This window comes from Crocuta crocuta, unplaced genomic scaffold (assembly GCF_008692635.1).
Source record: "Crocuta crocuta isolate KB4526 unplaced genomic scaffold, BGI_CrCroc_1.0 scaffold1590, whole genome shotgun sequence".
Taxonomy (NCBI): Eukaryota; Metazoa; Chordata; class Mammalia; order Carnivora; family Hyaenidae; genus Crocuta; species Crocuta crocuta.
In genome coordinates this window covers 9821-33741 of record NW_027527372.1, presented here as the reverse complement: position 1 = coordinate 33741, position 23921 = coordinate 9821, and the positions used below count along the sequence as shown (strand labels likewise).

General features: G+C 35.7%; 1 protein-coding gene across 1 annotated transcript in view; it reads left to right on the top strand.

Moving 5' to 3' along the window:
* CYSLTR1 (cysteinyl leukotriene receptor 1) overlaps positions 1-23921 on the top strand; it is a 40950-nt gene that overhangs the window by 13706 nt on the left and 3323 nt on the right. The window contains 1 exon segment of the mRNA XM_077764316.1: positions 22540-22625. The gene's annotated coding sequence lies outside the window, so the exon portion shown is untranslated.

The following is a 23921-nucleotide window of genomic DNA, read 5'->3' as shown; positions in this document are numbered from 1 at the left end:
CATCCTGATTCTGCCACTAATTCTGTGTGTTACTTTTGCAATCATTTTATCTTTCTGGGTCAGAAAGAGAGTAGAGTTGAATTAGATGCATTCTAAGTTTTGTTCTACCTCTAAAATTCTTTAAACTATGTCATTCAATACTCTTTTTTTTCCTTAAATAATTTATTGTCAAGTTGGTTTAAATGNACTATTTGAAAAAAAAAAAAAAAGAAGAAGTCAGTCCAAAAACAAAAAAGAATTGTTTTCAATATCCTGACATGTACTTCCTATTTTATTGACTGGTTTACAGTCTCATATGACCCACTCTGTGAACACGTTTGGTCTCAAATCTGCAGGAAAGCCTCAGCACTAGGACACTGCTCAGTTACTTTTTGTCCTGCCATTTCTTATTGTAAAGAGTGCCCAGATATNCCAGATATCACAGGTAGAATTTTTCAAATAACTGAATATGTCTTAGAGAAACAAATTTGATATTATGCTAACAGATTTACAGTAAAAGAAGTGATTCTAAGAAGCAACTTAGTATAGACTAGTGGGAAAAAATTTTATACTTGCTCCTATTGGCAATTAGAAGACTCTAAGGAGGGGAGTGCCTGCGTGGCTCAGTCGCTTAAGTGTCCGACTTCAGCTCAGGCGATGACCTCATAGTTGAGGAGTTGGAGCCCTGCATTTGGCTTTCTGATGACAGCTGAGAACCTGGAGCCTGCTTTAGATTCTGTGTGTGTGTCTCTCTCTACCCCTCCCCTGCTCTCTCTCTCTCTCTCTCTCTCTCAAAAATAAACAAGCATTAAAAATTTTTTAAATGTATGATCAAGATGGTGTTCAGTCAGAACTACCTCCTCACAGCTGATTTATGAACAAGATAAAGTTTGCCTTTCACATGTATACCTAGGTTGTTCGTTCATTTTTCCTTATTTCTTGCCTGCCTTCCTTCCTTCCTTCTTTCCTTCCTTCCTTCCTAGTTATACTTGCAACAAAACACTACATTTTCTGACTAGTACTTAAGAAACTACACAAACTTGAAGGGAAGGAGTTAAGATGACAGAGGAATAGGAGGACCCTAGGCTTGCCTCCTCACTCAAACACAGCTAGATAAATATCAAACCATTGTGAATACACAAGAAATTAATCTGAGGACTGACAGAACAAACTGCACAACTCAAGGAAGAGAAGAGGCCACATTGTGGAAGGTAAAAGGTGTGGAGATATGATTTGGGGGAGAAATGGAACACAGGTGTTGTGGAGGGAAAGTATCCCTGGTTACAGGGAGAGGTGAGACAGAGACAAAGGCAGAGAAAAGAGTGCACAGGGGATCACACAAGGAAAACACTACCTTAAAGCTATTGGCTGGGAAAATGAGAGAGACTGATTTTCCTGAGATTAATAACAAAAGAGTCTCAAAGACTGGAGTTTTAGAGGTCCATAACATGACCAGTATGGAGCCTGGCAGGTGCTGCAGTGCTCCTGTGGAGGAGGAGGACAGATATCCCAGTAACAGATGGCACGATCTGAGGATCCCTTGTGACACACGGGGAGAGAAGACCCCCTTCTTGGAACACAGAAGGGAAAGGTGGCATTGCCTCTCTGGGGACAAGAACTAACAGGAGCCCCCACCCTTCACCATAGGTGCAGAGGCATCTGCTGAGGGCAGTTAACCTAGGCACTGGCTCTTTGCTGTGCTTTACTACATACTCCAGGCCCTTGCACTTCAGCATGAATCCTCACAGTGTCAAGTCCCTAAAGTTTGGAGTTTTAAAACAGCCTGCCTTCCTGGGATAAAACACATGTGCAATGCACTGTTGGGCAGGCACACAGCTCAGACACAAACAAGGTGAGTCCAAGGATCTGAGGGATCACTAGGACACAAGAAGGGAGATTGTTTGCTCATCTAAGAGGGCTTCCTAGACAGTGGTGGGTGTGAAATCCCCTCTAAAGAATGAGGGAGGGGTCTGGTGCCATTTCAGTCCTCCACCCCTCAGCATAAACTAACTTCTATAAGCAGCACAGATGGCACCAACACTAGTGGCCAAAACCGCTTGCAACAAGGCCTGCCCTCCTGCACTCTGTGGGTGCTGTTTTTCTGGGCAAGTGTGCCTGAGAACCAGAGCAGCAGGTCTTTCTTCCATAAGACCAGCACGCGCACACACACACACACGAACACACACACCACACACACCATGTCTACTGACCATAGAGTGCTACAAAGCTTCAGCTCTAGTAGAAATAGCATCAGATCTCTTTTAACAAGCAGACAAGAGCTCATCTAGAAAAAACAGCCACACTCTGGCCAAGGTCCAAACACTCCCCACTGCAGGCAAGGAGAAACACTGCACAAGACAGACATGGGGAAAAGAGCAGCCAAAACACAGCAACAGAGTAGACACAGCAAACACCAGAGATACTTATTTCCCAAAGTGCCAGGCCCCGGACAGTATACGACCTCTTTAATTAAAGTCATTACTTTCAGGAACAGGAAACACAATAGGTTTTCCTAAACCTAAAACACAGAGGAAGACAGAGACCTAGACAAAATGCCAAGATCGAAGAATTCATCCCAAAATAAAGAACAAAAAATGTTCTGACCAGAGATCTAAACGAAACAGATATCAGTAATATGCCTGATCCAGAATTTAAAGCAACAATCATAAGGGTACTAGCTGGCCTTGAGAAAAGCATAGAAGACACCAGGCAGTTTGTAACCACAAGATAAAATATCTAAAAACTAATCAGGCTGAAACAAAAATGTTATAACCAAGATGTAAAATCGACTGATGTAATGACCACAAGGATGAAAGAAGCAGAGAATGAATAAGTGATATAGAAGGTAAAATTATGGAAAATAATGAAGCTGAAAAGAAGATAGAAGAAAAATATTGGACCATTATTGTTGATGTAGATAAATCATTGTGACTCCATGAAATGTACTAGCACTGATATCATAGGAGTACCAAAAGAAGCTAAAGGAGGCAGAAGGTTTATCTGAGGAAATAATGGCTGTAAATTTCCCTAATCTAAGGATAAAAACAGACATCCAAATTTAGGAAGCACAGAGAACTCCCATCAAAATCAACAAAAGCAGGCCAACACTAAGACATATCATTGTTAATTGTGCAAAGTACAGAGATAAAGAAAAAAATTCTAACAGCAGCAAGAGAAAAGAAGTCTCTAACTTATAAGGGAATACATAAGGTTAGCAACATATCTATCCACAGATTCTTGGTAGGCCAGAAAGGAGTGGCATGATATATTCAACATGGTGAATGGGGGAAAATATGCAGACAAAATGCTCTGTCCAACAAGGCTGTCATTCAGAATAGAAAGAGAAGTAGTTTCCCAAACAAACAAAAACGAATAGATTTCATGACTACTATACCAGCCCTACAAGAAATATTAAAGGGTTTATTCATAGGTATTTTATGTTTTTTTGTACAATTGTGAATGTGATCAGTTTCTTGATTTCTCTTTCTGTTGCTTCATTGTTGGTGTATAAAAATGCAACCGATTTCTGTACGTTGATTTTGTATACTGCAACTTTGCTGAATTCATGGAACAATTCTAGTAGGTTTCTGATGGAGTCTGGCAGAGTTTCTATAGAGAGTACCAAAGATATAAGAGATCTGTATGATGAAAACTATAGAAAATTTATGAAGGAAATTGAAGAAGGCATAAAGAAATGGAAAAACATTCCATGCACATGGATTGAAAAAATAAATATAGTTAAAATGTCATTACTACCCAAAGCAATCTANACTTGAGGGTGTTATGCTGAGCAAAATAAGTCAAGCAGAGAAGGACAGATTCCATATGTTTGCACGTGTAGGAGGATTAGGAGGAATCTAACGGAAGACCATGTGGGAGAAAAAGGGGGAAAATAGTTGGGGAGAGGGAGGGAGGCAAACCACGAGAGGTTCTTGAATACTGAGAACAAACTGAGGGCTGCTGGGGGTAGGTGGGAGTGGAAGGGGGGGGATGGGCATGGGGGAGGGCACTTGTTGGGATGAGCACTGGGTGTTATATGGAAGCCAACTGGACAATAAACTATTTTTAAAAAGAAAAAATATTAGAGGACTATTTGAATAGAAAATTAAGACCAAAAGTGAAGAAGACTATAAAGTAACAGAGAAAACCTTCAGAAACAGCAAAATCAATAATAAAATGGCACTAAAAATATATCTATCAATATTCACTCCGAATGTAAATGGTAGTTCATTTACATTTAGATCATTTAGTAATGCTCCAATCAAAAGACATAAGCTACCAAAGTGGATAAAAACACAATACCCAATCTATATGCAGCCTACAAGAGACTAATGTTAAACTTCCTGACACCTGCAGATTGAAATTGAGGGGGTGAGGAAATATTTATCTTGAAAATGGATGTCAGAAGAAAGATGGAGTAGCCATGTGTATATAAGACAAACCAGATTGTAAACAAAAGACTTTAACAACAGATGAAGAGGGTAGTATATAATAATAAATAGTCTATCCAACAAGATCTAACAACTGTAAATATTTATGCCCCCAACTTCAAACAACCCAAACATGTAAAACAATTACTAGCCAACAGAAAAGAATTCAATGATAATAATAAAATAATAGCAGGAAACTTTAACAACCCACCCACTTACAGCAATGGACAGATAATCAAAACAGAAAATCAAGAAGGAAACAATGACTTTGATTGACACACTGTTCCAGATGGACTTAAAAGATTTATTTTGAACATTTCATCATAAAGCAGCAGAATGTATATTCTTTACAGGTGCTCATGGGACATTCATCAGAAATCATCACATACTAATCACAAATCAGGTCTCAACAAGTAAAAAAAAGATTGAGATCATACCATGCGTATTTTCCCACCACAATGCCATGAAACATGAAGTCAACCACAAGAAAAAGTTTGGCAAGACCACAAATATATGGAAGTTAAATAACATTCTATAAATAGGTCAACCATAAAATTAAAGAAGAAATTTAAAAAATACATGGAAACTATGAAAGTGAAACCACGACAGTCCAAAACTTTTGGGATGAAAGAAAAGTCATAAGAGGGAAGTATATAGCAATACACACCTACCTGAAGAAGCAAGATAAATCTCAAATACACAAAATAAGTTTACACCTAAAAGAGCTAGAAAAAGAATAACAAATGAAGCCAAAAACTAGCAGAAAAGAGAAAATAATAAGGATTAGAGTAGAAATAATTTATATAGAAACAAACAAAAATAGTAGAACAGATCAATGATACTAGGAGCTGATTCTTTGAAAGAATTTTAAAAAATGATAAACCTCTACCAAGACTTATCAAAAAGAAAAGAGAAAGGACCCAAATAAATAAAATCATGAATAAGAAAGGAGTGATTACAACCAGCACCACAGAAATATAAACAATTATGAGAATATTATGAAAAATTACATGCCAACTAATTGGGCAATCTGGAAAAAATTGAACAATTCCTAGAAACATATAAACATCAAAAGTGAAACAGAAATAAAGAGAAAACTAGAAAAGATTGAGAACCAGCAAAAAAAGTTCAATCACTAAACAAAAACTCTCCCAACAAACAAAAAGTAAAGGGCCAGATGGCTTCCCAGGGGAAATCTACCAAGCATTTGAAAATATTCATATCTATTCTTATCAAATTGTGCCAAAAAAAATAGAAATGGAAGGAAGTCTTCCAAACTCATTCTACGAGGCCTGCATTACCTTGATTACAAAACTAGACAAAGATCTCAACTGAAAAGGAGTATTACAGGCCAATACCCCTGATGAACGTGGGCGCAAAAATTCTCAACCATATACTAGCAAGTTGAATCCAACAATACCTTAAAAGAATCATTCACTGCTATCACATGCGACTTAATACGGGGCTGCAAGAATAGTTCAAAATTTTCAAATCAATGAACATGCAGCACCACGTTTTTTGAAAAAAGATAAGAGCCATAAGCTCCTCTCAGTTGATTCAGAAAAAGCATTTTACAAAGTACAGATTCTATTCATGATAAAATCCCTCAATAAAGTAGGGATAGAGGCAACATACCTCAAAGTCATAAAGGGCATATATGAAAGACACACAGCTAATATCATTCTTTATAGGGGAAAAATGAGAGCTTTTGTACTATGGTCAAGAAAAAGACGGGGATGTCCACTCAACATTGTTATTCAACATGGTACTGAAAGTTCTTGCCTCAGAAATCAGACAACAAAATGAAATAAAAGTCATCCAAATTGGCAAGGAAAAAGTCAAACTTTTACTATTTGCAGATGAAATGATACTCTATGTAGAAAACCTGAAATACCACACACACACACANAAGTCACAGGATACAAAATCAATGTACAGAAATCTGTTGCACTTCTATACACCAAAAATGAAACAGCAGAGAGAGAAATTAAGGAATTTATCCCATTTACAACTCCACACACACACAAAAAAACCCATAAGATACCTAGGAATAAACCTAACCAAAGAGGCAAAAGTTCTGTACCCTGAAAACTATAGAACACTTATAAAAGAAATTGAAGATGATGTAAAGAAATGGAAAAATATTACATGCTCATGGATTGGAAGAACAAATATTGTTGAAATGTCTATACTGCCCAAAGCAATCTATGTATATAACGCAATCTGCACCAAAATACCACAAGCATTTTTTAGAGCTAGAACAAGCAATCTTAAAATTTGTATGAAACCACACACACACANAATCTTAAAATTTGTATGAAACCACACACACACACACACACACACACACACACACACACACACACAAAACCAATAGCCAAAACAATTTTGAAAAGGAAAAGCAAAGCTGGAGGCATCATAATTCTAGACATCAAGTTATTAACACAAAGCTGTATGTAGTCATCAAGACTGTATGGTACTGGCACAAAAACAGATGCATAGATCAGTGGAACAGAATGGAAAACCCATAAATTGACCCACAGCTCTATGGTCAACTAATCTTCAACAAAGCAGGAAAAATTATCCAATGGCACTTTCTTAACAAATGGTGTTGGTGTTTCATACAAAAAATGAAACTGGACCACTTTCTTACACCATACACAAAAATAAATGCAAAATCGATGAAAGACCTAAAGGTGATACAGGAAAACATAAAAATCCTAGAGGAAGACACAGACAGAAACCTCTTTGACATCTGTCATAGTAACTTCTTACTAGATATGTCTCCTGAGGCAAGGGAAACAAAATCAAAAGTGAGCGATTGGGACTTCTCAAAGTGAAAACCTTCTGTACAGTTAAGGAAACAGTCAACAAAACTAAAAGGCAACCTTCAGAATAGGAAAAGATATTTGCAAGTGACATGTCTGATAAATGGTTAATATCCAAAATTTATAAAGAACTCATCAAACTCAACACCCAACAAAACCAAATAATCCAGTGAAGAAATGGGCAAAAGACATTAATAGACACTGTTCCAAAGAAGACATCCAGATAGCCAACAGACACATGATAAAATGCTCAACATCACTCATCATCAGGGAAATACAGATCAAAACCACAATGAGATACCACCTCACACCTGTCAGAGTGCCTAAAATTAACAACTCAGGCAACAACAGATGTTGGCTAGGATGTGGAGAAAGGGGGAAAATCTTGCACTGTTGGTGGGAATGCAAACTTGTGCAACCACTCTGGAAAACAATAAGGAAGACTCTCAAAAACTTAAAATAGAACTACCCTATGACCTTTGCACATATAGGTGGATTAAGAAGAAGTTAACGGAGGACGATGCGGGAGAAGAAGGGGAAAAATAGTTGGAGAGAGAGAGGTAGGAAACCCATGAGAGACTCTTGAATGCTGAGAACAAACTGAGGGCTGATGGGGGTCGGGGAGAGGGGAAGGGGGGTGATGGGCATGGAGGAGAGCACTTGTTGGGATGAGCACTGGGTGTTATATGTAAACCAACTTGAAAATAAAGTATCTAAGAAAAAAAAAAAAAGAACTACCCTGTGACCCAGCAATTGCACTACTAGGTATTCACTCAAAAGATACAAAAATACTGATTCAAAATGACACATGCACTTCAATGTTTATAGCAGCATTATCAAGAATAGCAAATTATCAAGAGCCAAATTGTCCNATAACTAAGAGATGACAGAGATGAAGAAAGGAGGGAAATAAGAAAGAAGCTAACCATAAAACAGATTCTAAACTGTAGAGAACAAACTGAGGTTTGCTGGAGGGGAGGTTAGTGGTGGAAGGGTTAGATATGTGATGTTATTAAGGAAAGTACTTGTAATGATCACTTGGTATTATATGCAAGTGATGAATCACTAAATTCGACTCCTGAAACTAATATTACACTATATGTTAACTAACTGGAATAAAAAAAAAACCCTTGAAACAAAAACAAANTAACCTGTACCTACCAATTGCTTACATCTGCATAAAATAATGATTCTGTTTCCTTGCCTATTATTGAGGGTATCAGTAAGAGTCGTTGGCCAAGGCCCACCCTGTGTAATATGACTTATATCAGTCTCAGACCAAGGCAGATCAGTTATCATTCTCAAGCATATTCCTGACAATTCAATACCAATCAGTAACACCTTTGAGGGCTTAACATGTCCTAAGCCTGGACTAAGCTTGCTGAAAACACAGATAAGAAAGACATGGTACCTGCCCTAAAACTTCAGGTGAGAAGAGCTAAACCAAGTACATAAATATAAACAATAGAGGCTTAGAAAACATTTTTAATAAGTTGATATAATATTAGGCATAAATAAATAAGTTGTATAGTTATACCACATTTTTCTGCTTTATTATTGAGTGTGTTATGAAGAATAAAGTAAACTTTTAAATCAGGCTAATGAGCTCTTTTCTTTACAATGTCCGCTTAATTTCTTCTTTTTTTATAATTTTTAAAAAAATCTTTATTTATTTTTGAGAGTGAGACAGAGAGAGTCTGAGCAGAGGAGAGGCAGACACAGAATCCTAAACAGGCTCCAGGCTCTGTACTGTCAGCACAGAGCCTGACGCGGGACTTGAACCCATAAACTGTGAGATCATGACCTAAGCCAAAGTCGGACGCTTAACCGACTGAGCCACCCAGGTGCCCCCTCTTTTTTTTTTAATTTCTTCTTAATACATATAGCACTTTTACTGTATTTTCGTATTTATTTTTAAGATTTTATTTAAATTCCAGTTACTTAATATACAACATAATATTAGTTTTAGGTGTACAATATAGTGACTCTACACCTTCATACATTACCCAATGATATCACAACAAGTGCACTCCTTAATCTCCAGCACATATTTCACCCATTCCCCATCCGAATCCCCTCTGGTAACAATCAGTTTGTTCTCAATAGTTAAGAGTCTGTTTCTTGATTTACATTTTCTCACATTTTTTGTTAACCTTTGTTCATTTGTTTCATTTCTTAAATTCCACATATGAACATAGTCATATGGCATATGTCCTTTTCTAAATGACTTATTTTGCTTAGCATAATACTTTCTAACTCCATCCATATTGTTGCAAATGGCAAGATTTCATTATTTTTTTATGACTGAGTAATATTCTATTGAGTATATATGTTACATCTCCCTTATCTATTCATGAATCAGTGGACACTTGGGCTGTATCCATAATTGTTTTTTGTTTCCATACTTTGGCTATTATAGATAATGCTGCTATAAACATCGGGTGTGTTTTTCCCTTTGAATTAGTATTTTTGCATCCTTTGAGTAAATACCTAGTAGTGAGATTGCTGGATCATAGGGTGGTTCTAATTTTTTAATGTTTAGTTATTAAACATTAATAAGAGAGAGAGACAGACAGAGTGCAAGCTGGGGAAGAGAAGAGAGAGAAGGAGACACAGAATCTGAAGCTGGCTTTGGGCTCTGGGCTGTCTGACGCGGGGATCGAACCCACGAATAGTGAGATCATGACCTGAGATGAAGTCTGATGCTTAACTGACTGAGATATCCAGGCGCCCCTGGGTAGCTCTATTTTTTTAGTAACGTCTACACTGGTCTCCACAGTGACTGAACAAGTTTGCATTCCCACCAACAGTGCAAGTGGGTTTTTCACTTTCCACATCCTCACCAATACCTTTTGTTTCTTGTGTTCTTCATTTTAGCCATTCTGACAAAGCGAGGTGATATTTCATTTTAATTCTGATTTGCATTTCCTTGATGATAAGTGATATTGAGCATCTTTTCATGTGATGTCTATTCATGCCTTCTGCTCAGTTGTTAATTGGATTATTCATTTCTGTAATGTCGTTTTATAAGTTCTTTATATATTTTGGATACTAACCCTTTATTGGATATCATTTGCAAATATCTTCTCCTATTCCATCAGTTGCCTTTTAGTTTTGTTGTTTCCTTCAATGTGCAGAAAATTTTTATTTTGATGAGGTCCCAATAGTTCATTTTTTATTTTGTTTCCCTTGCCTCAGGAGAAATATCTAGAAAGAAGTTGCTATGATCTAGGTCAAAGAAGTTACTGCTATGTTCTCTTCTAGGATTTTGATGGTTTCTTATCTCACATTTAGGACTTTCATCAATTTTGCATTTATTTTTGTGCATGATGTAAGAAAATAAACCAGTTTCATTCGTTTGCATGTTGCTGTCCAGTTTTACCAGCATTATTTGTTAAAGACTTTTTCCTATTAGATATTCTTACTGCTTTATGGAAGATTAACTGACCATATAGTTGTGGGTTCATTTCTAGGTTTTCTGTTCTGTTCCATTGATCTATGTGTTTCTGTTTGTGTCAGCACCATGTGGTTTGGATCACTACAGCTTTGTAATATAACTTGAAGTTTGGAATTGTCATGCCTATGGCTTTGATTTTCTTTTTCAGGGTTGCTTTAGCTTTTCAAGGTCTTTTGTGGTTCAATACAGATTTTGAAATTAATTTTTCTAGTTCTGTGAAAAATGCTGTTAGTAATTTGACAGTCAGGAATTGCATTAAATGTGTATATTGCTTTGGGTAATATAGACATTTTAAAATATTTGTACTTCCACTCTGTTAGCATGGAATGTATTTCTTTGTGTTATCTTCATTTTCTTTCATCATTGTTTTACAGTTTTCAGAGTACAATTCTTTCACCTCTTTGGTTAGGTTTATTCCTAAGTATTTTATGGTTTAGGGTGTAATTGTAAATGGGATGAATTATTTGATTTCTCTTGCTACTTTGTTATTGCTATATAGAAATGAAACAGATTTCTGTACATTTCTTTACTGAATTCATTTATTTTATCTAGCAGGTTTTTTTTTTTTGTTTAGTCGTTCATGTTTTCTATAGAGAGTAACATGTCCTCTGCAAATAGCTAAAGTTTTACTTAGTATTATGTTGAATAAAAGTGATGAGACAGGATATCCCCGTCTTGTTCTTGACCTTAGAGGGAAATTTCTCAGTTTTTTTTCCCATTGAGAATGATGTAAGCTGGAGATTTTTCATATATTGCCTTTATTACACTGACGTATGTTCCCTCTAAACCTACTTTGTTGAGATTTTTTATCATGAATGGATGCTGTACTTTGTCAATTGCTTTCTCTGCATCTATTGAAGTGATCATATGGTTCTTATAATTTCTTTTATTAATGTGATGTATCATGGTGATAGATATGCAAACATTAAACGACACTTGCAACCTACTTGATCATGTTGAATGACTTATTTAATGTATTATTAGATTCAGTTTGCTAGTATTTTGGTGAGGCAGAATTAGTGGTCTATAGTTCTTTTTTTAGTGGTGTCTTTATCTGGTTTTGGTATCAGGGTAAAGCTGGCCTCATAGAATGAATTTAGAAAAAATTTTTTCTTTTCCATCTTTTGGAGTAGTTTGAGAAGAATAGGTATTAACTCTTCTTTAAATGTTTGGTAGAATTAGTCTGTGAATCTATCTGCTCCTTCAGTTTTGTTTCTTGTGTGTTGATTATTGATTCCATTTCATTGCTAGTTATTGGTTTCTTCAAGTTTTCTATTTCTTCCTGTTTCAGTTTTGGTAGTTCATATGCTTCTAGGAATTGATTCATTTCTTCTAGGTTGTCCAGTCTGTTGGCATATAATTTTTCATTATATCTATTTGTATTTCTGTGGTGCTCATTGTTATTTATCCTCTCTCATTTCTGATTTTGTTTATTTGAGTCCTTTCCTTTTTTCTTATTAAGTCTGGGCAGGGGTTTTTCAATTTTATTAATTTTTTCAAAATATCAGCTCCTGGTTCCATTGATCTGTTGTATTGTTTTTTAGTTTCTATATTATTTATTTCTGCTCTAATATTTATTATTTCCTTCCTTCTGCTGGTTTAGGTTTTGTTTGTTGTTGTTGTTTTCTATCTCATTTATGTGTAAGGTTTTTTGAGATTTTTCTTGCTTCTGTAGGTAGGCCTATATTCCTATAAAATTCCCTCATAAAAATGCTTTTGTTGCATCTGAAATGTTTTGGATCAGGGGCACCTGGGTGGCTTAGTCTAAGCATTCGACTTTGGCTCAGGTCATGATCTCACAGTTTGTGAGTTTGAGCCCTGCGTTGGCTCTATGCTGACAGCCTGGAACCTGCTTATGATTCTGTGTATCCCTCTTTATGCCCCTCCCCCACTTATACTCTGCCTCTCTCTTTCTCAAAAATAAATAAACATTTAAAAAATTGAATTGTTTTGGATCGTTGTGTTTTCATTTTCATTTGTTTCCACTTAGGGTTTTTTTTTTAATTTCTTCTTTGATTTCCTGGTTGATCTATTCATTGTTTAGTAGCATGTTATTTAACCTCCATGTATTTGTGGTCTTTCCACATTTTTTCTTGTGGTTGACTTCTAGCTTCATAGCATAGATGTCAGAAGAGATGCATGATATGAGGTTGATATTTTTGAATTTGTTGAGGCTTGTTTTTTGAGCTAATATGTGATATACTGTGGAAAATGTTCCATGTGCACTGGAGAAGAATGTGTATTCTGCTGTTTTATGGTGGAATGTTCTGGATATAGCTGTTTAGTCCATCTGGTCCAGTGTTTCATTCAAAGCCATCGTTTTCTTGTTGATTTTCTACTAGATGATCTGTCCATTGATATAAGTCACCTACTATTATTGTGTTATTATCAATTCCTTTATGTTTGTTATTGTTTTATATATTTGGATGCTCACATATTGTGTGCATAAATATTTATAATTCTTTTATCTTATTGTTAGACTGTCCCCTTTATTATTATATAGTGTCCTTCTTTGTCTCTTGTTACAGTCTTTGTTTTGAAGTTCATTTTTTCTGATAGGAATATTGCTACTCCAGCTTTCTTTTTGAAGTCCATTTGCATGATAGTTTCTCCATTTCCTCACTATCAATCTGCAGGTGTCTTTAGGCCTAAAATCAGTCTTGTATAGGCAGCATATAGATGTGTCTTGATTTTTTATCCATTATGACACCCTATGAATTTTCATTGGAGTGTTTAGTCCATTTGCATGTATTTATTGCCATTTTATTACTTTTTTGTGTTTGTTTCTAGAGATTTTCTCTGATCTTTTCTTTCTTTCACGTGTTACTGATTTTCCTTAATGATATATTTACATTTTTTTCTCCTTATTCTTTTCATATTTATTATTGGCTTTTGATATATGGTTAATCTTAGGTTATAACTTCTTCTGCAAATAGCAGTGTATATTAAGTTGATGGTTGTTCAAATATGAACTCATTCCTTTCTCCTCTCCTTGTCACATTTTTGATGTATGATATTATATTTTATATCCTTTTTGTGTGGGTCAATTTCTTAACTTATTTTTTTAGAAATTTTTATTTTTACTGCATTTGTGTTTCCTGCCTTTACATTGTCACTTTTGGTCTCTTCTTTTACTCAAAGAGTCCCCTTTAATATTTCTTCCAGGGCTGGTTTAGTGATCACAAACTCTTTTAGGTTTTGTTTGTCTGAGAAACTGTTTATCTACTTCTACTCTCAGTGATAGCCTTTCTGCATAAAGTATTCTTGGCTGTGGATTTTTCCCATTCAGCACTTTGAATGTATCATGCCACTCTCATCTGGTTTGCCAAGTTTCTGTTGCTAAATCTCCAGCTAGCCTTATGAGGCTTTCCTTGTAAGTTAAGAACTTTATTTTGTCTTGCTGCTTCTATGATTTTTCTTTATCACTTTTCAAATTTAATTACAATTATGTCTTGGTGTTGACTTGCTTTTGTTCATTTTGATGGGAACCTCTTCAAAATGATGTCTGTTTCTTTCCCCAGATCAGGGAAGTTTTCAGCTATTATTTCTTCGAATAAGTTTTTTTGCCCCCTTTTATCCCTCTTCTTCTCCTAGGACTCCTATAATATGAATATTACTATGTTTGATGGGGTCACTGACTTCCCTACGTTTATTTTCGTGCTGCATAATTCTTCTTTCTCTCTTTTGTTCAGCTTCATACTTTCCATTATTTTGTCTTCTAGATCATTAATTTGTTTCTCTGATTCTTCTGGTCAGCTGTTCATTCCATCAAACATATTTCTAATCTCATTTATTTCACTTTTCATCTCTGATTGATTCTTTTTAAAATTTTTTATCTGTGTGGTAAAGGCCTCCCTGATGTCTTCCATTCTTTCTTGAAGTCCAGTGAGTATTCTTATGATCACTGTTTAAGTTCTCCATCAGATATGTTATTTATATATGTTTCACTTAGGTGTCTGGCAGTGACCTTATCGTGTTATTTCATTTGAGACAAATTCCTCTGTCTTCTCATTTTGTCTAAGTCTCTCCTTTCTTCTTTGTGTTACAAAAGCCATTTATATTTCCTTCTCTTGGAAATAATGGTCTTATGAAGAAGACATTGGTCCCTGGGCTGAATGTGGTGAGTTTTAGCTAGGTGTGCTCTGGTCTGCTTGTGAAATGAGACCTGTCACCACCCCTACTGGAACTGAGGCCTTGGAAAACTCTCTGGTTGGGAGACATGGCATGTTCAGGTGTTCAGGTATTGTGCTGGTCTTCCAGTAGAAAAGCCTACCAGATTAAGGAAAGCATGACAAAAAGGGCAGTTCCCTAGAGCCAAAGGGTTGGAGCTTGGTGTAAGCAAGTTAAGCAGTGTCTGTGCTGTTCTGCTTCCTATAGGTGGATCTGTGTTTATGCTGAGGGGTGAGGAAGAAAAATGGTGGCCAATCAATTACTTTCCCTGAGAGGTGTGTCCATGTGCTCTGATAAAAGCAAATAATCTCCCCACTGTGTGTCCCAAGTGTTCTTCAAATCACTGCTTTCATGCTGTCCTCTGTGGGGTTGTTTGCCTGTCTTCTCTGCAGGAGCAGCTCAGTGCCCTCAGGGCTCTATCCCAGCTAATCCTGCTGACCTTTTAAACTCTAGGTTTTAAGCCCTGCTGGTTGCAAGAACTCAGAAAATTTTCAGCCTCTCTTTTTTTCCACATCAATGGATTTGGAGAAATATTCTTCTTGAGCATTTTCTTGTGTTCTCATCTCTCTCTTGCCCTTCTCCAAGAACCATGGATCCTTTTTTCCACAGCACGTGAAATCCATTTGTCCCGTATACCATGTCTTGACACTTCCTGCCTTCTTAAACGTAGGGTCTTCTCTCTCTTTAGTTGTGGAATTGTTGTCTGACTTCAGATCAATTTCTGGAGTATTTAGGATGATTTGATAGTTATCTAGTTGTGTTTATGAGATGAGGCAAGCCTAGAGTCCTAGAAACTGCCATCTTCCTGCTCCTCTTTTAGTATTTACTACATACTGATCTTGTATTTTTACCAATATCTTTATATGGTAAATGTATTCTCTAAGGTCACCATTGGCCTCCTAATTACCAAACCCAATTGCCATTTTATGAACTTCATTCTCTTTGGTCTTTTGGAAACATTTAAAATCAATTACCATATTCTTCCTTGATTGTTCTTAAATCTAAATATTTTCTATTTGGACATTTATTTCAATTGTAAACTTTAAAATAACTAAAGTTTATAACCTCACTGTGAGTTTTAGGTATTTTAAAAAATGGTGGTCCTCTTGCTTGTTCATGATGTAAACTGAAGAAATTTTATGCTATCTCCTCACTACCATAACCTATATCTAAGTTTCAAATACATACATTTTTTAAAACCAACAAACTAATCTTAAAATCAACCATGTTCTTCTGCTTCTAATTTTGAATTATTTCACTGGTTTTATATATTTTGGAAAACAAAGTGGGCTCAATGTAAATGTTCACATCATCTCTTTGTTCCTTATAGAAAGTGTATCTCTCCCCTAATGTAGATTATTTTGGTTCCTTGGGCACTTAACCTGAATGAGTGAGTTCTTTGTAATTTGCTTTATTACAACAAAATTCAATCCGTAGTGTAAAGTCCCCAAATTTAGATTAATACAGCTGCTCTTATTTGTGTGTTTTCAAAATTATTCTTAGTCTTCTGGGAGTCAAATTTCAGAATTAAGTTCTCCTAAGATCATTTTAGAGTCCAAATGCCGGAACACAAACTCCACCTATCATTCTGTTGATTAAAGTTGGCCCTTGCATCTCTCCTGATAAGGGTTGTTAGAGACATCAATTATACTTGACTACTTCCCAAGATGTTACTTATAAGGAAACAAAAATGTTTATGATTTGTTTAGATTGGATAAATAACAAGGTCAAAATAGATGTTTCATTGCTCAAAAGATGATTCAAGTGGGGCAAGGCTGGAAGTGGGCCTGGGGGCAAGGGGTTGGGTAAAAACAATGGATACTTGTAAATGATGACAAAATAACATTTAAAAAAAAGTTAAACCATGGTATTATAAGGCATAATCTCAAGGGGGAAAAATCACTGATCTATGAGCAAGTATATTAGCTTACTTTGATGGGTTCCTATACTACACTCAAGACACAGGCTGATCTCAACAATCAGAATTTTAAGCTAGCATGTCAGAGTAACCTTGCCTTGACCCAAGTTTTGCCACAAGTCACTATTCAAGTAATTAAGCTGTCACTTTCATTATACAGAATATCTTAGTTTGAGAAAACTGTACATCCAAAAAGATGAGACAGATTTCAAGGCTCTCTTTATGAGAGCCATAAACACTCTTTGTACTTACTAGTGAATTTTTTCTTTCTCCAGCTAATAATTCTTAGGCCTCTTCCATTATTTTCTTTCTCTGTAAGACAGAAGATTGGATAGAAGATTAAGGTTAGATTGTGGAAGGGGTTGCCTAAAATATAGGGCTGGCATTTTATTATAGTCATTGTAGGCTCCTGAGCAGTAAAAAGACATGTCAATCCAAAGATTAAAGAATGACCACTGTAAGTGAGTAAGTAAGTAAGTAAACAGATAAAATGACCAGTGTGGCAGTGATGTGTAAGATGATTTTGAGAGAAAAGAGCCTGAAATTAATGGGGTATGAGAGACATCTCCAGGAAATACAAAAGTTTAGCATGGCTAAAATACAAGGTGCATGTAAAAAGTAGGTATGGATGTCATCTATGTATGAGGTAATGAGAGCCAGAAGTGAAGACGTAGCAGTAAGAGTGAAGAAAAATGAAGAGGAAAAAGATTAAGATTTAGTATCAGACGATATAAAGGTTAGTTGAAACTGGAGCAAAATTGGGAAAGAGTCAGATTCCTCCTCTCTTCCTCAACCTCCAGCATCTATGGTATTTTCCCTATCTGTAATTTTAACTTCAGTGTCTTCAAGTCTCAGATTTCCAGTGCCTTTTCGCGATTTTCCTTTTGTCTCTATCAGTTTTAACAAAACTTTTCCAGACTCTTTCCATCTGACTGTGCTGACAGAGTCTGGTAAATTCGGAGATTGAGTGACTAAAAGACAAACTCATTTTAACATAAAGTAAAGCTTGTTATATACTCTGCAGGATAGATTTCACATATTAGCTAAGATATGAATGAATGTATTGCATCTTATGCAAGAGATGACAAGAAGGAAATAGCAAAGATGACTTTAGGGGTTTCTCTGTTAATTCGCAAGAATCGTGTTCATACTACCAGAACAAGAGAAGTTGTAACTTGTTACTGTGAAACAAAAGGGGTAAGGCCAGCTGGAAAAACTTCTGAGCCCTAGAAACTGGAAGGCATCACAATCCCAGACTTCAAGCTGTATAACAAAGCTTTAATCATCAAGACAGTATGGTACTGGCACAAAAACAGACAGTCAGATCAATGGAACACAATAGAGAACCCAGAAATGGACCCACAAATGTATAGACAACAAATCTCTGACAAAGCAGAGAATATCCAATGGAATAAAGACAGTCTCTTCAGCAAGTGGTGGCTGGGAAAACTGGACATCAACATGCAGAAAAATGAGCCTGGACCACATTCTTACACCATACACAAAAATAAACTCAAAATGGATGAAATACCTAAATATAAGACAGGAAACCATCAAAATCCTAGAGGAGAAATCAGGCAAAAACCTCTTTGAGCTTGGCTGTGGCAACTTTTTACTCAACATGTCTCTGGGGGCAAGGGAAACAAAAGCACAAATGAACTATTGGGATCTCATCAAAATAAAAACTTCTGCACAGTGAGGGAAACAATCAGCAAAACTAAACGGCAACTGACAAAATGGGAGAAGATATTTGTAATGACATATCAGATAAAGTGTTCGTATCCAAAATCTATAAAGAACTTAGCAAACTCAACAACCAAAAAAACAAATAATCAAGTGATGAAATGGGCAAAATACATGACTAGTCACTTCTGCAAAGAAGACATCCAGATGGCTAACAGATACATGAAAAAATGCTCAATATCACTCATTATCAGGGAAATACAAATAAAAACCACAATGAGATACCACCTCACACTCATAAGAATGGCTAACATTAACAACTCAGGCAACAAGAGACATTGGCAGGGATGCAGAGAAAGAGGATCTCTTTTGCACTGTTGGTGGGAATGCAAACTGGTGTAGCTGCTCTGGAAAACAGTATGCAGGTTCCTCAAAAAATTAAAAATAGAACTACCGTATTACCCAAAAATTGCACTACTAGGTATTTATCCAAGGGTAACAGGTATGCTGTTTCAAAGGGACACATGCATCTCAATGTTTATAGCAGCACTATCAATAATAGCCAAAGTATGGAAAGAGCCCAAATGCCCACTGATGGATGAATGGATAAAGAAGATGTGGTATATATATATATACCCACACACACGCACCGTGGAGTATTACTCAGCAATCAGAAACAATGAAACGTTGCCATTTGCAACTATGTGGATGGAACTGGAGGGTATTATGCTAAGTGAAATTAGTCAGTCAGAGAAAGACAAATATCATATGACTTCACTCATATGAGGACTTTAAGATACAAAACAGACTAACATAAGGGAAGGGGAGCAAAAAAATAATATAAAAGCAAGGAGGGGGACAAAACCTAAAAGACTCTTAAATATGGAGAACAAACAGAGTTACTGGAGACTTTGTGTGAAGGGAGATGGGCTAAATGGGTAAGGGGTATTAAGTAATCTACTCCTGAAATCATTGTTGCATTATATGCTAACTAACTTGGANAAAGTTTAACTTGAGAAAGTTTACTTTTCCTATGTCAACTATATTTTTAAATAAAAGATTTCTAATTATTTTGGGGAAAATAAAGGAAAGTGGGACAGCTTTACATCATAAGGTTAGCACTTAGTTAGAAACCACTCTCAAAACTAGAACTGCTTGTATTGCCTTTAGAGGTTCTGACCAAGTTGATATCCTGAGAATAGCTAATATAGTCAAAGAAGAATTGAGTATTTCTCTCAGATATTTATCTAAAAAGCAGGGAATACCTTAATAGTCTTAAGTCAAGCTTGCAAACAACGTTTGTCCATATTCCTCTTCACTAAAGCCATAGATCTCTCATCTTACTTGCTCTTTTTTTCCTCAAGATTAAACTAAACCAAGGAAAAAAGATCTTCATGATGTATATAATGGAAAAATGAAAGGAATTCAGAAATCATATAATATAAACCTATTAAACTGCAGATAAGTGAAAAGATCACAGGGTGGAAGTGATTTCCTCAAGATCGCACAATTAATCCTCCACCATAGCCTGAAGTATGGTCCAGATCTTGTGGCTATCAGTCCTACAAAGTTTACACCATGTTCATTGTCTTTCTCCATGCAAGGATATTCTCTTATTTTGATAAGACATTAATGAAAGTATATAAAATTTATTAATTCAAATCAACCAATATTTAAAACACATTGAACTCTGTATAGCATGAAATACAAAAAGAATAAGACTTGGTTATTGCTCTTTGATTCTACTGGAACTGAGTTGGGAATAATGAGGAAGTTTAAATTGAAAAACTAGAGAGATGACTATGACACAAAACAAGAAATTAAAATTATCAAGAACAAACAAAATACTGCAGAACTTTAATAGAGAAAAATGCTAAATTATATTGAGAGGAACAGGAATGAATTTTTGTTTGATTAGAAATTAAAAGAAGAAGCACTATTACTATCTTCATTTGATAGAAGACACCAGCCAAGGGACACTTGTAGATCACCAGCTCTACCCAGACCACGCTTACAGAGCACAAAGTGTATAAGTCATTCTTGTATGGAGGTAGTTCTAATGCAGCAGCAATAAATAGTATGATATTGGGACCTTGTGTTCTCAGATTATCTCTGTATCTTTTATTTCCCTCATTCACTGGAGACTGAGCATGTTACAGGTTCAATGGAGGCTAAGGGCTGAAGGAAAGAGATTTACACACACACGCGCGCGCGCGCGCACACACACACACACATATTCATGGACTTCAAATGACCCAAATAAAAGATCAAAGCAACTTCTGAATTAAATAATTAAAATTAAAAAATCATATACCCATAGTTTTACTTTTTTATCTGACGTCTACCCACCCAATCACCCAGATGAGAATGGTAGAATCTAATTTTGGCAGAAGCTGCTGTCAGAGAAAAGAAACTTCTAGGAAAATGAAGAAAAAAAAAGAAAGGTAAAGAGTGAAATTATTGAAAGCCTACTATGTGCAAAGCTCATAATTTTTAAATAAATAGTAGAAGACATCTTTGAATCACAAACTTGAGGAAATACTACACTGTTTCCCAGACAATGTGACATTTACTTACTTGTACATGTAGAGTGAACTAAATTATAATTGCACAGCTACCATGGAAATGTATAACCAGTACATTAGCCTGGTAATGTTATACTTCTCATATATGGGTCTTAGAAATTCATAAACATTCTTTCTCTTTCTACACTAGGAAAAAATATAAGTTTTGTCTAAACACAAAACTGTGACAGAGCCAAAGTTAATTTTCTCCATAAATGAGTGGAATCATGTAATTTTAGGTTCAGAGATTTTTTCACTTGATATTTCGTCAGTATACCTTTATTGATTACAGAGATCTAGGACAAGCTAAGACAATAAAAAAAAAAAAGGTTACTGAGTAAAAGCCAACTCAGTTTGACATAATCCTCCACCTGCAGCTCATACTTCATCCAGACTGCTAGTAGTAGGTTACCTATATCAACTCCTTACCCAGAGAAGGAGGGAAATTCAGAAAGGGAAAAGAAGTTGGAAGAGATCTAAAAAATGACTATGTGAATACAGGGTGGATTCAAAAAACAATATTATAGCTGTAGGTTGAGATTCCTAGTTTTAAAATTTATCTGTTTTATATTTTTAAATTTCCGTTATTTTCCTTGTGATTTCCTTTTTTTTTTTTTTTCCAACAGAGCTCTTTACAAAGGCCCAGTGTGCTTATATTTGCTAAGATAAACCAGAGGAAGGTGTTTATTTTGTTGGTACTTAGACCATAGATAAATGAAAAAATGGCCAGCCTCTGTAGTCCTTGCAGACAGAGATGAAAATTGCCATAGGGGAATACAAATTTAGGGGGGGAAAGTATCCAGGTTGCTACTGCTTCACGAAAGTCCTTTGTTCATTTCTTGGAGATTTGTTATACTTTGGTAGGTTTTCTTATACGGTTTAATTGAAGGGAAGAAGCATATACTCATGAAAAGTTAACTGTACAAGCTACAAAACAGTTGATTTCTGCAGGTATATAATATATGCCAAGTTAGTGATATAAACGATAAGTGCTATTCTGAGATTTTAGGGAGAGGAATCCAGGGTCCTTTGCTATTATTCCTTCAAAGAAAATTGTTCCTAAAGGATTCCAATCAGATATACTTAAATATTTTTAATGTTCTAACTCTTCTTTCAGGGAACTAGATCTTCAAATATGAACTTCCAAGTTATTTCCCCTTTGAACTTAATAACAAATGGTTTAGAAGAGAAAATGGGGAAAATATAATGATTTCATAGAGAGAGGAGTATTTTTATGATACTGTGTTCATAGATACAGAAGCTTCCTGCACACAGCAACAAATATCTGTGATCAGCCCTGGCCTGTAGTCCAAGTTTCTCCCCTGGGGATGTAAAAATGACTGGAAGGAAAAGAAGGAATCATGGAATCCAATAACTAGCCCTAAATCTGTCCTAAAGCTCTGATGTCCCATAACACATCCTGGATCTGTACTTAAGGCCACTAAGCTCCCATGACCCTTCTGGACTGCTTCTAAGGTCATTAACTTCTTTTTCAATCTTATGATTTCAGCTTAGTCTTCATCTCAAATTACATTATAAGAAGCACTGACCACTAACTCGGAACATTTGTGAAAAGCACTGCAGTGCCAGAAAGAGGTATGGCTCCATTTTCTGAATCAATCTTATTTCTTCAACTTGCAAATTATCTTAACAAAGTAACTATTTTGTCACCTGCATCAAAAATTAATTTTATGTATGTTTACTGCTTGTTTATATTAACTAATTAATAGCCCATTTGCTTTGTTCTAAGATAGTCCTTACCATACTGTGTTGTAACCTCACCACACTTCTGAGTCATCCCTCCTCTCCACGAACAGATTATGAGCTGCTTTCCTTAAAGCATGTTTGGGATTTTAGGTATCTATGTGTCCTTATAGCATAAGTCTCATTATTGGCAAATTGTAGTAAGTTCTATAAAGACGAATTAAATGCTGTTTAAGACAAGCAAAGCCATCCTTTGTGAAATGAGTGGCTTAGACTAAGTGATCTCTATCCCTTCAGGATTCATTACTTGTTTGAAAACTTTATAATTTTCTTTTTATGACCTAATATAGGTCATTGACTTGACTTAGTTATAAATAAACAGCTGAAACTAAATACAAACATTACTAGGAAAGCTTAATTTGGTCTGTAAGGACTGGAAAGTTTATTACTGGAACAAATGACCATCTGTTTTTCATTAAGTTATTTATCAGTTTTATTTGGCATCTTTTATTCAAAGATCTGGGAATTTAAAATTTCTAATATTTAATAGAAAAATAAATGAGTATTCTGTGTCAAGACATGAATGTTGTTTAATCTTAGAGTTACCTTTATTATTTAGTTCTTTCCTTAATAGTTTAGGAAGCAACTTTACTTTAAGCTCAGAGCCTGGAAAGATTTTAAATGATATTGGAATGCAAAGATAACTCTAAGTGGTTTTGAATTATATATAATACCTTAAGGGACACCTGGGTGGCGGCACCTGGGTGGCTCAGTCAGTTAAGCGTCCAACTCGTGGTTTCGACTCAGGTCATTATCTCAAGGGTCATAAGTTTTGAGCCCCGCATCGAGCCCTGCTCTGACAGTGCAGAGCCTACTTGGGATTCTCTCTTTCTCCCTCTCTCTCTGCCCCTCCTTTGATCATTCTCTCTCTCAAAATAAGTAAATAAACTTAAAAAATAATACTTTAAAATAATAAACTTGTTCATCATTCATGTATTTATTCACTCAATCAACATTTATTGAGCACTTATTGTCAAGGTACATATGTGTTAGCCCTGTGTAACATGCCTTCTTATAGATCAACAAGATAGTCTGTAAGGGAAGACAACATATACATATAAATCACTGATCTGAAAGATAAATTTAAAGTTCTCTAAAGAGAAAATGATAGAAAGTACTATGGCAGGA